At 49.5% G+C, this 18,302-nt stretch overlaps 1 protein-coding gene across 1 annotated transcript in view; it reads left to right on the forward strand.

Annotated features, from left to right (window-relative positions):
* Positions 1–17,453: 17,453 nt before the first annotated feature.
* Positions 17,454–18,302, forward strand: part of PACSIN1 (protein kinase C and casein kinase substrate in neurons 1) — a 56,654-nt gene continuing 55,805 nt past the window's right edge. Inside the window, exon 1 of the mRNA XM_028509833.2 lies at positions 17,454–17,619. The gene's annotated coding sequence lies outside the window, so the exon portion shown is untranslated. The remainder of the gene's footprint in view (positions 17,620–18,302) is intronic.

Raw genomic sequence — 18,302 nt, forward strand, 5'->3', positions numbered from 1 at the left:
GTTACAGGTAGAGATGAGACAGCCCACACCCATGTGCACGGACCACAGAAAGGGACTGCGGATGAAACTGTGTGGTTCACGGGGTGGATGCCAGCAACCCAGCACAGGGATATTATAGTTCTTTTTTTTTTAAGATTTTATTTATTTATTTTTAGAGAGGGAAGGGAGGAAGAAAGAGAGAGAAACATCAATGTGCGGTTGCTGGGGGCCATGGCCTGCAACCCAGGCATGTGCCCTGACTGGGAACTGAATCTGTGATGCCTTGGTTCGAAGCCCTCGCTCAATCCACTGAACTACGCCAGCCAGGGCAGGATATTACAGTTCTGACGGCTACAGACAATCGGTGGCATTCCCTCCTCGTGGTTCTCTTTGGCATCTGTCTTGCACTTTTAGTCTTGGGGTGTGGCCTTTCCTGAATCTATGGTATATGGCTGCACTGTGCCAACTGCTCACCACACAGGCCCCCTACCGGGAAGAACTAGCGTGAAGAATGTGAGGCGGAGGAGCCATGTGGGGGCTGGGGTACATGAACGTGGCCCTTCCCCCTCCAGTGACTGAGGGCTGATCCCATGGCCACTAGTCAGAAGGAATGCGTACTGCTTTGGGAATGGATTGTAACTCCCTTACTTCCTCTGGGAGCGGCTTCTTATCCTGTGACAGTTTCTTGACCTCTTACACACTGAGGTAAAGTAGTTTGGAGTCACGCACAGGACGGTGCCTCCTTGTCTGGGACCCCTTATAGCGGAGCCTCAGGCTGGAGGAGGTGCTGTCCCTCTCACTCACACTGACCCACCACCATCGGTGCGCCTCCCTGTAGTGTGAATAAGAAACGGCATGTCCACACCTGCTAGCCCTCTGGGTGGTTTTTTAAAATATCAGGAATGCTTCAGCAGCTCTCCTTTGAGTGTGGCGCTCCTATGCCCCAACGGCCGTGATTTCCCATGAATAGCAGGTTACCAGATGCTGTCCCTATTGCTCCCCTCTGCTTCTTCCCCCACAGGCACCAGTCTTGCAGCTGTCTGCGGTTTGTCTGCACCCACTTGTGCTTTAGGCCTTGGAGAGATAGCTGGTCGCCAGTTGCACTGTAAACCTTGTCTAGCCTTGCCTGTGGTTCTCGGTGACCGCTAGGTCACTCAGTCAGCTGGTGGCTGCACTAGGCTGGAAGGTCCAGACGGCCTCACTGGGCATTCCTCATGTGGCCTCTCTCTCCCACATGGTGGTTCTGGGAGTCAGCTTCTTTAAAATTTGGTTATAGCTTCCCACAAAAGAAGAAAGTGCTAGGTCTCCTAAGGTCACCCCCACTGCATTCTGTTGGTCAAAGCCTGTCAGGATACTTGCCCTTATCAGAGGGGAGGGGGACAGACTCCACCTCCTGATGGGAGGCATTCTATTTAGGATGGGGATGAATGGGGCAATTCAGGCTTGTCTGACCAGGAGCCTATGCTTTGGGTCATCCCTTCTGAAGCCTGCCCTGTCATAGTCACTGAGGGGTGGTCCCATTGAGGGAGGGAGGGGAGGCTCCTGGTCCAGTACTGCACTCTGGTTGGAGTTCGCACCTAGGGCCCCGGGGAGCACAGGGATGGGTGGGGCCCTCTTCCTGCAAGACCAGCAACTGTGGGAAGGAATTAGCTCTCATCTTTCCTCCCCGCCCCAGCACTCACAGCTCCTCCGAGGGCTGGCAGGACATATGGCCCTGCTGGTGGGTAAGTCAAGCCGGGAGCCCTGCCAGGGAGGGCCAGATGGAGCAGGATGGGAGGCACAATCAGCCTCCACGGCCGGCACCGTAAGTAACACTCCTGGGCTGTGGGGCAGCTCTGCAGGCCTGTTTCAGAGTATCCAGGCTGTGCTCCCTCCCTGCCTCTGGCCTGGAGTCTAATGGAACTGCCGGGTACAATAGCTCCTTGCAGCCTACAGGACGAGGACAGCTGAAGGGGAAAACTGATCATTTGATGTGTGAGGGCCCCTCCGGAAGTCATTATTTTGTTCCTAGCTTGCTGTTTCTACGTGGTGAGGCTGGGCCTCCTGGCTAAGTGTGGGTACCAGACCTGGCCTGGAGCCCTGGTGTTCTAATGGGCAAAAAGGCAGGGTATGTTCCTTTCTGATGCCTCAGCTTTTTTTCTGGGACTGCCTGGGAGCACCGGCAAGGACGAGGGCCATATGGCAGTTCTACTTCCTTAGCTGCTGAGGCGGATTTTTTTAAATTGGAGAGTCAGCCCACAGCCTTTCCAACTGTCTTTTGTGCCTGGTTTTCTCTCTTCAAGGTGAAGATTTGACTTTCTGTCTCCAGTCAAATACCACATGCTGAACCTTTGGTCAGAAAGAAGCAGAAATGGAGCTCCACCTGCCTGAACCCCCCACATACCTTTGCTGTCAGGCTCACGGCCGGCCACAGTGCCCGGAAGAGCAGCACTGAGCGCTCCCTGGGCTTGTCCCTCCCTCACTCTGTGTAATGGGGTTGTTCTGAATTGGGAAACCTCTTATTCTGGTTCTCAAAGTGTAGCCTCAAAGGTCCCAACTGGGAATCACCCAGCGAGCTTTTAAAAATGTTAAGTTCCAGCCCTGGTGTGGCTCAGTAGATTGAGTGCCAGCCTGTGAACCAAAGGGTCACCGGTTTGATTCCCAGTCAGGACACATGCCTGGGTTGCAGGCCAGGTCCCCAGTAGGGGGCACTCAAGAGGCAACCACACATTGATGTTTCTCTGCCTCTTTCCCCCTTCCCTCCCCTCTCTCTAAAAATAAATAAATAAATATTTTTAAAAAAATGTCATGGCTCCAAATCCAAACCATGAGATACCCTCTCACACCCATCAGGACAGCTACTGTTACACAAAATCAAAAGCAAGCAAACAAACAAGAAAAAACCCAGAAAAATGACAAGCGCAGGCAAGGATGCAGAGAAACTGGAATCCCGATGCACCGATCACAGGAGTGGAAACTGGTGCGGCCACCATGGAAAACAGCGTGGGGGTCCCTCACAAATTTTTAAATGAACCTACCACATGATCCAGTAATTCCACTTCTGGGTATGAACCCAAGATAATTGAAAGCAGAATTTCCAAGGGAGTTTTGCACACTATGCTCATTGTAGCATTATAGCCATGCGCCGTCTAACAAGGGGGATGCGTTCTGAGACATTTGTCTTCAGGTGACTTCATCACTGCGTGAACACCGTAGAGTGCACTGATACGGCCTGGATGGTGCCGCCTGCCACGCACCTAGGCTGCACAGTGCTGCCGCTCCTAGGCTGCGGGCCTCTACGGCGTGTTACTGCACACAGCCACATGAGATCAAATCAAGTGCAAATTACGCAATCAAGACAGGGTGCTGCCCTGGCTGTGTGGCCCAGTGGGTTGGAGTGTCATTCCGTGCACCGAAAGGTTCCGGGCTTGATCCCCTGTCCGGGAGCAAACAGGAGGCAACTAACTGATGTCTCTCTCTCTCCCCCACTCCCCGCAATAATCAATGGAAATATGTCTTCGAGTGAGGATTTTTAAAAATAAATAAAATATAAATTTAAAAAGAGGTTCCTGCTAGTGTAATATGGCATATTCTTTTACAACAAGGTTTTCTAAAACAATGACAAAAAGTATAAAATAGTAAATACATAAGCCAGTAACATGGTCTTTTATTATCACCGTCAGGTGTTGTGCACAGCACACAACTGTACATGCTGCACTTTCATACAGCTGGCAGCGCAGGTGCTAACCCCAGCGTCACCACTGCACGGCGCTACGATGTTATGACGGCTATGACGTCCCTGGGCAATGGGAATCTTTCAGCTCCATTGTGATCTCCCGGGACTACCATCATACGTCATTATATTGTGCGTGACTAAATTCACAATAGGAAGAGTCAGAAGCAACCCGAGTGTCCATCACTGAATAAATGCACAGCGGCATAGCTACACAATGGGATATTAGGCAGCCTTAAGAAAGAAGAAAATTCTGTCATATACTACAACCAGGGTGAAACTTGAGGATATATATGAAGTGAAAGAAGCCAGTCACAAAAAGATAAATACTATAGGATTCCACTTATGTGAAGTACCCGAAGTAGTCAAAATTACAGAAGCAGAAAACAGGTGTCAAGGGCTGCGGGAGGGGAAATTGGTGTTTAATGGGTACACAGTTTCAATTTTGCAAGATGGGAAAGGTCCCAGGGCTCTGTTGAACAGCAATGTAAACATGCCCAATGCTACTGTACACTTAAAAATAGCTAAGACGGTGAATCTAAGCCCTGGCCAGGCAGCTCAGCTGGTTAGAACACCATCCTGACACACCAAGGTTTGGGTCAGGGCACGCACGAGGAGCAAACAATCAGTGCACAAATAATTGAAGCAATAAATGGATGGTTCTTTCTCTCTCTCTGTCCCTAAAATACATTTTTAAAAAAATAGATGGTGAATTTAATGTTTTGTGAGGGTGATTTTTTATCACAATTTTTTAAAAAGGAACTCATTTCCATTTGGAAATACAAACATTAAAAAAAAAATAGGCAGATTCCTGAGCTCTGTCAGACCTCCAGATTCCTGACCCCCCGAGAAGAGGCTTGGGAAGCTGCCTTTTAAGCAAGTCCTCAGGTAATTCTGAAGCCCAACACCATTTCTCGTCTTAGATGCCGTGACTAAGAAAACACGCTCTGAGACCAAACTGCCTGGCAACCAAAGCAACGCTAGAAAAACAGCTTGTCCTTTCCATGCCTTTGTCTCCTCATCTGTATAATGGGCATGATAATAGCACCTACTCACAGGGTGTTGTAAGGATCCAATTAGTTCAGTTTAAAAGCATTTGATCCATGTATATGTTCTGATCATCAAAATCAAGTGCCTCCTTTTGCCCAAGGGGGACTGAGAGGGGAGGTGACGTCTAAGCTCACTTGCTCCTCATTGTGGCACCAGAGCAAGAGAAGGACCAGCTTCCAGGTGCGGTGCTCACTCACCTGCTTGCTCTCCTGGTCAGGAGACCAGGTCACCACACTGACAGACTGGAGAGGAATGCAACCCTTCCCTGAAGACACGTGCCTTGCCCCAGGATGCCTCCAGGTCAACTCCGTGTTATCCATTTCCTGGGCAGATAGAGTCAGGCCTTGCTTTAGCCAAGGTACAGAAACCAGGTGTGGAGTTGGGGGTGCTATGGATGTATTGACCGGGAGCTGTCCACCTCTGTTATTAACCCCAAGCCTTTGTGTGCTTGGCTCCCTGGATTCTGGGGATGGACAGCACAGAGCATATGGAGTATGGACTTTTGTGAGGGTCCCAGGTCCCATAAAAACTCTGCATGAACAAATGCAACCTAATAGCAGTTTGGTATAACACTAAGAACAAGAACAGATAAAGTGCTTTGCCTGTTTACTGTGTACCTAGCTCTGTTATGGTTATGATCCCGTTTCATAGATGAAGAAACTGAGATGGAAGGGTTTGGCTAACTCACCCCAAGCTGCACAGCTAGCAAGGTGGGAATAGCCTGGCATTTTACTTTCCCAGTCTCAGTGTCCTCATCCGTAAGATAAACATGACGACAAGGACTATGGAGTGAGGGGCTGCATTCAGAGGGGAGAATGGCCAGCCAGAGTTGGCCGAATGAAGCACAGACACTGAGGTCCTCCTGCTCCTTTGAGGGGAGCTCAGTGCAGGATGGAGGGTGGGGATGGCCCAATGGGAAGCCATCTCCAGGATGGAGGAATGGGGAGCGTACAGGGGCATACTTGGCCCCTTGGGGTCTGGTGGGTCTGGGGCTCAATCTTCAAGTCCATGGTTATTGTCTCTGTGGTGGGGCTGTGGGTGGGGGCTCAGGGTGTTGGGATATGCTGTAATTTGAATGAAGGCTGTAACTTTGGGGGGTGGAACAGGGATTCCACTGTCATTGAGCATTTCCAAGCTATCGCTGCTTGCTTTTTCTTCGTTATTGGAGCTCAGCGCCTGTGGATGGGCACAGCATGCTTCAAGGAGGGCCTGAGTCTTCAACTCCTGCCTTGGCTCAATCAGATGCAGGGGTGAAGGGGACAGAGTAGCATTAGGGGAACAGATGGGGCTCAGTGCCTCCATGGCCTGCCCAGCCACCCTCCCCTTGAGCCTACTGCAGATTCAGCTGTCTGGGTAGGACCCTAGAGCCAGGGGAGGGTGAGGGACTCTCTTTTTCAGTAAAGATTTCCCTCCCAACTTCCGGGAGGGAAATCATCCCCTTCAGGAGGTGAATAAGCCTGCATGACAGCAGAGTAACCCCTCCCCCTGCCCCGTTGGTGGTGTGCCCACTAAGTCCTCACATTACTGACAGTCCTTCTGACGGCACAAAAGTGAACACTGTTTGCTCCATTTTGCAGATGGGAAAGCTGAGCCCAAGGGGCCAAGCCTAGGCCCCTGTTCACTCTCACACAGCTGGCAGTTGGCTGAGCCAGGACTGTCTGGACCCAAGGCTGTGCCAGCTTCCCTTGGCCAGACCAGGTGGCCTCAGAGAGGTAAGAAAGGGGGCCTCATAACAAACAGGTTCAGGGCAATCCCTATTAAAAGCCCAACAGTCTTTTATACAGAAATAGAAAACCTCATCATGAAATTCATATGGAATCTCAAGTGACCCCAAATAGACGAAACAATCTTGAAAAAGAACAAAGCTGAAGGTCCTGATTTCAACACATACTGCAAAGCAACCGCAATCCCGATGGCGTGGTTCAGGCACAAAGACAGGCATGGAGACCAAGGGGACAGCGCTAACCCTTGCGTGTACGGGCAAGTCATTTTTGACAAGGGTGTCAAGACTACCCAACAGGGAAGAACAGTCTCTTCAACAAACTGTGTCAGGAAACTGGATATTCACATGCAAAAGAATAAAGTTGGACACCCACCTAACACCATTTATAAAAATTAACTCAAAGTGGGTCAAAGACCTAAACATAAGAGCTAAAACTAGAACACTCTTAGATGGAAACAGAAAATTTTCATGACATTGTATTTGGCAATGATTTCTTGGATATGGCACTAAAAGCATAGACAACAAAAGAAAAAATAGATAAATTGCACTTCATCAAAATGTAAGACTTTTGTGCACCAAAGGACACTATCAAAAGAATAGGAAAAACTTTGACACTGTTTTTTCAATTTTTTAAATTGATATATAGTTCACATGACATAAAATTCACCATTTGAAAGCATACAATTCCATAGCACTAATTCTGAATGTTACGTAACCACCACTGCTGTCTAATTCCAGAACACTTCCATCTCCCCCAGAAGGAGTCCCATAACCTGTGGGAGTCACTCCTCATTCTCCCCTTCCCTGGCCCCTGGCAACCACTAGTCTGCTTTCAGCCTTCATTGATTTGCCTGTCGACACCCCCTGCTTTTAAAAAAAGATTCTATTAACTTATTTTTAGAGAGAGGGGAAGGGAGGGAGAAAGAGAGGAAGAGAAACATTGACTGGTTGCCTCTCACTCACCCCCTACTGGGGACTTGACCCACAACCCAGGGATGTGTCTGGACCAGGAATTGAACCCATGACCTTCCTGTTCAGAGGCTGGTGCTCAATACACTGAACCACACCAGCCAGGGTGATTGACCCAATGTTTAACATAAAATTTTAGTCAGATTTATTTCCATTGTCAATTTTCTTTGATAAAGTATTTTTTGAAGTGAATGATATTAAGTAAAGATAATTCTCAGAGCAATTTTTTACCTTGCTGAGATTAGCATGATTAGGATCAATTCTTTTCTAATAATTTTTTAAAATCTCATATGACTTATTGATTTGAGGGGAGAACATATCAATTTCACTGTTTAGAGCTCCTACAAAGGTGAGTTCTTTGGTGGGGGGCATAATGCTACCAAGTGTAATTTCCCTGATCAATTTTGTGGATATAAATTTTGTACATATGTGTTGATTCTTTCTTTGAGTCATTTTTATGTTGTTTTGATGATTTCTCAGGAATACTCACTGACCACCCTTATGAAGAATATCCTGTTACTCTAACTCTTAAATCCCCTTTTATTCTTTATAATCCTATTGCCACCTGACATTACTTCATATTTACTTATTTGTCATCTTCCTACCATGTGTCTTCCCACCAGGCTGTGAGTTCCTGTGAGTAGGGACTTTTGTGTCTTGTTCACAGCTGTATTCCTAGTACCTGTAACAGGGTCTGGGATGCCGTAGACGCCCTCTAAGTGGATTGAATGAAGGAACAGAGCATGGCCTGGAGAGAAGGCTGATGGCCTGCGTTTATCTCTTAGTCCATGAGTAAAATCACGAGGAGCTGCATTAGACAGAGAGAGAGATGATGCAGGACCCAAAAGGGTCCAAGGCCCAAATGGTGGGGGCCAAGCCAGCCCACTCCACACTAAGGGTGAGCCAAGTTCCAAGGCGCTTGCATTTTGCCAGGGAGACCATTTGATTTACTGATGCTACAAAATGGCGACTTATGCCTTTAGGGGCAACAGGGCACATGGTCAGCGTGACTGCAAACGGTTCAAAGGTGAGACCAAGAGAGACAAGGACGTCTATCTCAGACCATACTTGACTGCACACCTCAAGATGGCTGTTGTTGCCCGAGGCTGACATCCAGGAGCCTGGCGGGGGGCTCTGCCTTCTCTCCTTGCATTCTGTCCAATTGGACATTTACTGAGCAACAGGGCCCCCTGGTGGACAACCTCACTTTAAGTCCTCCATCTTGGTTGTCTAATGCTGCATAACAATCCATGGCAAGGCTTAGTGGCTTCAAACAACAATGTATTATTACACCTCTCCTGATTCTGTGGATTGACTCAACTCAGCTGGGTGGTTTTCTCACTCAAAATCTCTTGTGCGTGGCTCTGGCTAGGTAGCTCAGTTGGTTGGAGAGTCGTCCCGATACACCAAAGTTGTGGGTTCAATCCCTGGATGGGGCACATGTAAGAATCAAATAAGTGGAGCAACAAATCAATGTATGTGTGTGTGTCTCTCTCACTCTAAAATCAATCAATAATTTTTAAAAAATCTCTCTTGTATGTTTGCAACCAGATTGTGGCTGGGGCTTGAAGCGTAGGAGGCTCGCTGTCACCCCTGCTGGTTGGGCCTGGCTGTCAGCTGGGGCTGTCGACCACAGCATGTGACAGGAAGCAGAAGCTGCCAGGCTGCCCAAGGACTACACTGGGAATGAGCACAGCATCACTTCTGCCGCATTGTGTTGATCAAGGTGGTGACTGGGCACAGATTAAAGGGATGTAGAGAAATAGACCTGCCTCTTCATGAGGAGGCCGAGGTCACACTGCAGACGAGCATGGGGGTGGGACCTATAGTTGGGGCCATCTTTGGAAAATATACTCTGTCACAGCCTAAAAATGCATTGAGGTGAGGTTCTGCCAAGATAAGCAAAGAATTTCCACTTTTGCAGATCACTGTAAACTCTTCAAAGAGCTTTCATGCCCACACTCATCACAAAAACTGTGAAGGACTCCCACTGGGCATGTGTGAGGCAGTATAGCAGGGTGGGGCCAGAGTGCCTGGGGCCTGGGCCTGTATCCAAAGACCACTGCTTCCTTCCTGTGGGACCTGGGGAGTTATTTCACCTTTCTGTGCCTTGGTGTCCTCATCTGTGAAATGAGGGGATAATAATAATGCCTTCCTTACTTCCTGCCAAGATGGAGGCATAGATAGACACACTGTGCCTACCTTTTGGTTCTTGCACAACCAAAAGAAGGACAGCAACAAATTTAAAAACAAAAAACAACCAGAACTGAGAGAAAATTGAACTGTATGGAAATCTGACAAACAGGGAGTTAAAGAAGAAATACTCATCCAGACCATGCCACAATGCAGCGTGGGTTGCCCTGCCCTGGTGAACACCTAAGGTTCCGCCCCTTACAACATAACAGGTGCATTGAGACAAAGAAATATGGCCCAAATGAAGAAAAGATCAACACTCCAGAAAAAATACAACTAAGTGACAAGGAGTTAGCCAGCCTACCAGATGCAGAATTCAAAATACTGGTAATCAGGATGCTCATAGAAATGATTGAGCACAGTCACAAAATAGAGGAAAAAGTGAAGGCTATGAAAAAATGAAATAAAGGAAAATGTACAGGGAACCAGCAGTGATAGGCAGGCAATTGGGACTCAAATCAACAGTTTGGATCAGAAGGAAGAAATAAACATTCAACCAGAACAGAATGAAGAAACAAGAATTCAAAAAAATGAGGACAGGCTTATGAACCTCCAGGACATCTTTAAATGTTCCAACATCTGAATCATAGGAATGGCAGAAGAAGAAGTGGAAGAGCAAGAAATCGGAAACTTATTTGAAAAAAATAATGAAGGAGAACTTCCCTAATCTGGCAAGGGAAATAGACTTCCAGGAAGTACAGGAAGTTCAGAGAGTCCCAAAGAAGTTGGACCCAAGGAAGCACACACCAAGGCACATCATAATTACATTAGCCAAGATTAAAATGAAGGAGAGAGTCCTAGAAGCAGCAAGAGATAAGAAGACAGTTGCCTATAAAGGAGTTCAGGAGTATCAGCTGATTTCTTAAGAGAAACCTTACAGGCAAGAAGGGGCTGGAAAGAAGTATTCCAAGTCATGAAAGGCAAGGACCTACATCCAAGATTACTCTACCCAGCAAAGCTTTCATTTAGAATGCAAGGACAGATAAAGTGCTTCCCAGATAAGGTCAAGTTAAAGGAGTTCATCATCACCAAGGCCTTATTACAAGAAATGTTAAAGGGACTTATCTAAGAAAAAGAAGATAAAAAATATGAACAGTAGCCCTGGCTCAGTGGATTGAGTGCGGGCTGCGAACCAAAGCATCGCAGGTTCGATTCCCAGTCAGGGCACATGCATGGGTTGCAGGCCACGGCCCCCAGCAACCACACATTGATGTTTCTCTCTCTCTCTTTCTTCCTCCCTTCCCTCTCTAAAAATAAATAAATAAAATCTTTAAAAAAACAGAGTTAAAAAATATGAACAGTAAAATGACAACAAACTCACAACTATCAACAACCAAACCTAAAACACACACACACACACACACACACAAACCCACAAAAAAACTAAGCAAACAAATAGAACAGGAACAGAATCACAGAAATGGAGATCACATGGAGGGTTATCAATGGGGAGTGGGAGGGAGAGAAAGGGGGAAAAGGTACAAGGAATAAGAAGTGTAAATGGTAGGTACAAAATAGACAGGGGGAGGTTAAGAACAGTATGGGAAATGTAGAAGCCAAAGACCTTACATGTAGGACCCATGGGCATGAACTAAAAGGGGGAATGTGGGCCGGAGGGGATGTGCAGGATGGGGGGAATAAAGGGGGCAAAGGGGACAACTGTAATAGCATAATCAATAAAATATATCTAAAAAAATAATAATGGCTGCCCCATAGTTTCATTGTGAGAACTAAGGGAGGTATTGGCTGTCGGGTACTTGGAACAGTGTTGAGGATAGAACAAATCCATGTGAACTGTGGTTTATTTTTATCTTTAAAATTTGTAATGTATTTTTGAATAGGTTATACATTTACATGGCTCAAACATCAAAAAGGAACATGAGAGCCTGCAGAACGCAGGGTCCCTGCTGGGCATCCAGCCTCCTGCTTCTCTTCACCAGAGGGAACCACTGCCTCCAGTCTCCTGCCCTGCCAGAAATACCCCCTGTGTTTGCCAGCAAACTTAGATATTTATTCTCCTACCATCTCTTCACACACACACATGATAGTGCCTGTACTCATAGTTTTGTACCTTGCTTTTCCTCCTTAAAATAGATATTTGCTGATTGTTTCATATTAAACTATTAACAGCTGCCTCATCTGTTTTGTCAGCTGTATAATATTGCAGCTGCCCTACGATGTATCCAACAAACCTACCAAGGAGGCAGTTTGCAGCCTTCGGTTCCAACGCACTGTGCTGTGGTCCATCCCCACTGTGTTGGTAAGAAAACTGAGGTCTGAGAGGCAAAGTGTCCCACCCCGGGGCCACACAGTGAGTTGGTGACAGAACTAATCAGACTGTAGTCCCTGGGCCCTACACACATAGTGATTCCCATCTCACCTGGGCTTGGGCCTCGAGCCAGCATGAAAGGGGACAGGTGAGGGTGCTGAGCAGGCGAATCTAATGTGCTGTTGTTGTCTCCTCCTTGGCCTTGCACTTGGCTGCGTGATGGAGAACCAGCTGGAAGGAAGAGCCTGGGCTCTCAGACTAAAAACAACAAGGATGAGACCACACAGGCGGAGGGGTGTTTTGCAGCAGTGAGCCTCACTGCAGTGCCTTCGCACAAATCTCGTTTTTTCCTTCAGGTGGGATAGGCCTTGGAGGAAGCAGAGGCTGAAATACAGCCCAGGACGGGAGAGGAACAGCTCTATAATTGAGAAGACTGGGGACTAAGACACAGGCCTGCCACTGACTCACAGGACCCTAAGGCAAGTCACCCCACATCTCTGGGCCTGGAAGGTGGAACCTTGACCCAATGGGGCCTCTCCAGTTCCAATGCCAACTCAATCAATGCTTCTTCGACAAGACTGATTTCCTTATTTAAAATAGTAAGCATGGCCTTGGCTAGTGTGGCTCAGTTGGTTGGAGTCTTGTCCCATGCACCTGAAGTTTGCTGGTTTGTCTCTTGGTCTGGGCACATACCTAGGTTGTGGGTGCATTCCCCGGTTGGGGTGCGTACAGAAGGCAACTGATTAATGTTTCTCTCTCACATTGATATTTCTCTCTCCCTTCTTCTTCCTCTAGAATCAATGAATGTATCCTCAAGTGAGGATTTTTCTAAAAAATGAAAAGTGATAGGGGTTGCGGCAAGAGTTCAATGAGACAATGCATGTGAAACACAATGGAAAACTGAAAGGCCAGCAGACCACGCAGACTCTCCCTTCCCCAGGTATTAATTTTAAGGACGACATTACAACTGGTGAGCTCTGCCCATGACCATGTCTTCAGTATATAAGGTTATTATTAGTGAACCACATTTCTCTGTTGTTCAGAGCACAGAAATTAAAAATCAAAACCACAACACAGAGTCTTTGTTGAGTATTGAACTTGGACATCCAGCATCTGCTTGGGTATTCTGCCTGCATTTCAGGTATTAGGCCACTAGGTGGTGATGGTGTCTAGGGCGCTGAGACCTGTTCTGGAGCTGACACAACAAACCATCTCAAATTGCCTTCGTTTTTATACACTAGAGGCCTCACCAAAGGACACAGTGAGCCTCAGTTTCCTCACCTGTAAAATTGGGATAAGAGTACGGCTTGAGCTTATGTAAAATCCTCCAGTGCTCAGTAAGACCTTCCAGAAACATTTGCTTCTTCACGGAGTGATTAAAATCACGGTTTTGGAACCAGACTGTTTGGTTTGAATCCCAGCTCCACTACTTACCAGCTGTGTGACCTTCTGCAAATACCTAACCTCCTGGGGCTTTGTTTCCCTCTCCCAAAGTGGGGCTAGTAATCTCAAAGTGCTTAGAGAGGGCCTGCTCCAAGAAAAGTGTTCTGAGTGTGCCGTTGGCTGTGTGCATCCTGTGGCGAACCCTAACTCCGGGCACCTCCCAAGTTGAGGGCCTTGTCAAGATGATGTGTCCTCAGGGCGTGGATACCCCTCTGGAGTGAATCGTGCACAGAGAAAGCCACAATTCCCAGATGGCTGACACCCTGGTCTAGGCCCTGGGATACAGGCCAAAGTGACAGCGACCTCTATCTGCCAGGCAGGTGATGGAAACAACTTGCAGGTGTGAAGCAGCTGGTTCACAGCTGGAAGGTTAGGAGAGGCAGAGGGGCTGAGAGGCTGTTTTAAAAGTACCCTTTCTCCCTTGGGGGTGAACTGCTCACCTCTCTGCATGCTGCTGGGAGGCAGCTCAGAAACAAAAGCACCACGGGCCGCTGGGCCAATCCCTGCCTGTCTCTGTCCAGCCCACCTTTTTGCTGGCTGGCGCGGGAGGTAGAGGAATCTGGTGACGGTGGCGCCTGACCAGAAGGCAGATCTGTTTTTAGCCCAGCCCTGTCACTGATGCACCACGTGACCTTCAGCAGTCCCTTTTCCTCCTCTCTGGGCACGGGAGCGCTGCTCTGCCGAAATTGGGACACACTTCCTGCCGTCCTTCCAACCAGAAGTGTAAGTGCGGTGAGAATAGCGAAACCTCTCAAAACCTCAGCTCCTCCTTGAAGCTTTCCACCACGGGTGGAACAGAAGGAAATCTGAAGCGTCCCCACCTCCTTTCAACTCTCCCAGGCTAAACACACGACACTAATAACCAGTCCACTATGTGTCATTGATTGATGGATTCCACACACTTGCTCAGTGCTGGTCGGCCCTCCTGACTGCACGTCGTTTCTGTCCTGTCTGCACTGTGGGGCGGGCCGTGCCCACCTCCTTGCTCTGCAAGCACAGAGAGTGCGGGGTGGTGGTGGGGGGCCATCCCCCTTCTGACTGATGGGGGCGGGCCCTCCATGAGGAGGAAGGTCCCATGGAGTCCCAGGTTGGTCAGAGCTTAGTAGGGCTGAGAAAAGGGAGCTGATGGGGAGATAAGAGGTGTGGAAAGCACTTTGAAAAGTGACAAGCGCTGTGCAAATGAGAGAAAGTCTTATTCCCCGAACAGGGGCATAAAACACTAGATAGGGAGAGGGTGGGGGCAGTTCCACTCTGATGAACAGAAGTTTTGCAATCTAGAAGGAGGCTAGTTCAGTCTTAGGAAGCATGAAAGTTCTGTCCATTTCCAAAGTAACATTTATTTTGGATGGGGAAGTGTGGGTATGTGTGTTTCCCACTGTGATTTTTTTCAGAGCTTGCAGCTCTAGGGTCTTAATTCAACACAGGCAACCTCAACTCCAGATGGACTAAGCCCAGCTTGCTGCTCCCTCACCTCCCCACCCAACCCCTCCCTCCATCATCTGCCTCTTCATGTCTGCCTCTCATTCATTACCCTCCCACAACGGTCCCAAGTGGGCGCAGTTCCTTCTAACCCCTAGTCCCCGGGCTGTCCAAGCCCTCCGCACTGTGGCCCCATCCACCGCAGATGTCTATGCCCGTCTCACTCTTGCCATCTCTGCCAAACGCCTGGCTGCCAGTGGACCCCTAGTGCCCTCTCCGTCAGCATCCTGTACTTTGGATTTCACTGCCTCTGGAAACTTACCAGTCCTGGGCCCCTTTCTGTCTGCACCGCAGCCCTGAGGACACACTGAGCCAGGCCGACGGAAGGGGCAGGGGCTCTAGTCTGTGCGTGCTAGACTGCACTTTAAGAGCCTCTTGGGGAGCTGGTCTCTTCACTTTAAGAAAGTTCTGTTTAAAGAGGTGTATGTAGTTAATGCTAATAATAGATACTATTTATTGTACACTTACTAGGTTTCAGGCACTTTGCTAGGTGCCTTACATCCTTTGTCTAATTCCAACAACCCTGTGAGGCAAATGTGTCATAAAGTAAACACAACAAAATTAACTGAGCACATATGTGTCAAGCAGTCCACCTAGACCGGCTTGTCAACTGGTCACATAACCTGTTGCCGTGTCCATTCTCCAAACGAGGGAACCGAGGCACACAGATCAATTAAGAAACTTGACATATAGCTATTAAGGCAAGGAGGCTGAACCTCAGAAGAGTTAAGTAACAATGCCCATTTTTACCCAGCAAACAAGCAACTAAGTGAAGTCCATGCGTCGTTCTCTCCCTCTCACCGGGCTCGTCATGCCTTCTCCAGGGGCAATGGGGAATTTCAGATTGAGGTGAGGGCAGCTGGGACCAGAAACTTCTTGGAGTGGGGATGGGCATGGGACTTCATCCACTCCAGACACTAGCATAAATGTAGAGTGTCCCCAAATGCTCCAGAACCCCAGCCCCAGCCACCTGCCAAGTGCCCCCTGGCTTTGCTGGCCTCTTCCAGTAATTCTTCTCTGTCTCCTGCTTCATGTGGCTCAACATGGAATAGATGAATCCCAGCTGTCATTCAATCCTGTCGGAATGCTGCCTCCTTCGGGAAGCCTTCCTGGATGGCCCTAACCCAGAGCCCTCTTGGCTTCTCTGGAACATTGTCCACTCGCTTGGCTGTCCTGTTTGTCCTTTGGGTAGGTACTACCATCTGGCCTCTCTAATCAGATGTTGAACTTTTCTAGGATCTAATACCTAACATGCAGTGAATGCCCAGAGAATCCTTGTTGAATGAATAGATACTGCACCTGGGCATTCCCCTGGGTCATTGAGGTCATAAGTCCCAGTGCCTCTGGTGGGGAGAGATGGAGAGGAAGGCAAGAAATATAAATGCGTGACCAGCCAGGTTTCAAACAATAGGGGTGGTGAGGTGTGGCGAACTAGAAGCTCCTACCTGAGGGGCTTCTGATCAAATTCAGCCACCACCACTCCCCACAATAGCTGGGACCTAATTTCTCCCCAAACACACTGTTTCCCTGGCTTTATTTTCCTACTTTGTTCATTCCCCTTTAAAACATATTCTAAATACTATTGATTCTATTTGTCTGCCTTCTGTCACAAAGGTGAACTATCTGAGAGCAGAGATTTGGTCTATTTTCACTCTGCTGTAGCCCAGCGCCTGGCACAAAGTAGGCCTCAATAAATAGATTAAAAAAAAAACTCTTCACCTGAAGATATGTTTATTGATTTTTAGATTTTTAGGGAGAGAGAGAGGAAGGGAGAGAGAAACATGGATGGTTGCTGAGACCAGGGGAAAGAACCCACAGCCTAGGTATATGCTCTGACCGGGGTCCAACCGCAACCTTGTGGTGTACGGAGGACGCTCCAACCCACCCAGTCACACGGCCGGGCTCAACACAGAGGTGTCGAGTGAATGATCAGCATTTGTATGTCTCTGCAGTACCAGGATCCCAGAAGCATTTAGGGTTCAAGGCAGGAATGAAGGCCGCTGGTGGTCACAGAGAGCCTCAAGGAGATGGCCGGGAGTCTGCCTTGGTGACAGCAGGTCCAGCTGGAACTAGGACAGGAGGGTTAGTGACTGCCCCACAGGGTCGACAGGGGCCCTTCTGGGAGGAGCTGGTGGGGGGAAGGGTGTTTTTGGGGGGATAGTGGGGGACAAGGGGCCGTTGCTTCAGAACACACACACACGCATACTCCTACACGTACCCGCACGTACCCAAACACGAGGGATCAGGAGAGGCCAGAAGCCGACAGACAGACTGGGCCGGAGGAAAGTACAAGGAGGTGGGGAAAGGGCAGAGAGGGGAAGGGAGCGACATCACTACGCACCTACAGGAGGGTCGCAAAGGAGCGCTCAAGGGAGCTGCGCCCTGCACCCGCCGCCACAGAGCCCCTCTGCCCCGGCTGGGGGCACCTCCTGGGGGAGGGCGCCCGCCCGGGAGCGAGTGGGCGGGGGAGGGTGTTCTACCCCGGGCAGCTAAGCCGGTGGCTGCCTCCTCAGCAGCCGCGGCTCTTCCACCTGCGCAGGCACCGCACCGCCCTGCGCAGCCTGCCATTGGCTCGCTAAAAATGCCTCTCTAATCCGAGCGCATCTGTGCACGCCTCCTCCCTCAACCCCCACCCGCTCCTCGGCTCTGACCTTCCTCCTCCCCGCAGATCCCGGAGACGCGGCGGTGGCAGCAACGCATCCTCCTCTTCCCCCGGGAAGCCGTCCGGGCTTGAGGCCGGGCCCCTGACGCCTCGCTAGGCGCCGTGGCGCCGCCGTTGGTGTTGGGCACTCCTGCCCCCAGGTAGGGGGTCTGGCCCTTGGATAGAAAGTGGGGAGGGAAGGGGTCCAGTTAGGTAGTGCGTGTTGGCAGCGGGCGCAGAGACTGGCGTCTTCCCGGGAGGGCGCGGGGGAGGATTGGGCAGTTACCTGGGGAGAGGTGAGCGCGGGGTCCGCAGGAGGTGCTTTGCAAGCGCTCGGGTTCGCGTACATCATCCCGGCTCCTCCTCCCCGCCCCCGGCAGTGACGGGGTGCCCCAGCCGCGGGCCCCTCGGGGGAAGAAGCCGGCGGCGGAGGCCCTTACCCACGGGAAAACGCAGGAAACATGACCTTTGGGAAGCTGGGACCCAGGCCCCTGGGGTACCCGCGGGGTGGGTGGGCTGATGCCAGCTTGGCGCAGAGGCCATTTATGGATCAGAGTGGGCTGGGGAGAAGCACAGCAGCTGATGCGCCCTGTGCCCTGTGTGGTTTACAATTAAAGATATTTTCTTCAGTCCCTCTGCTCCTTCCCCCGCAGCTGTGATGGGAGTGGACAGGGAGGGAGGTGACGTTAAATGGCTGGCAGATACAGCAGAAGCCATGGTCAGTCTGTCACTGCCCCTCCTCCCCAGGCCACTTGCTGCCTGTTGGAACTCCCCCTACCCCTCCCTAATTTTTGCCATACAGGAGGCCATGAAAACATTAACATGTCATCAGAGTGTGAGAGAT

Source organism: Phyllostomus discolor, chromosome 4, assembly GCF_004126475.2.
Source record: "Phyllostomus discolor isolate MPI-MPIP mPhyDis1 chromosome 4, mPhyDis1.pri.v3, whole genome shotgun sequence".
NCBI lineage: Eukaryota > Metazoa > Chordata > Mammalia > Chiroptera > Phyllostomidae > Phyllostomus > Phyllostomus discolor.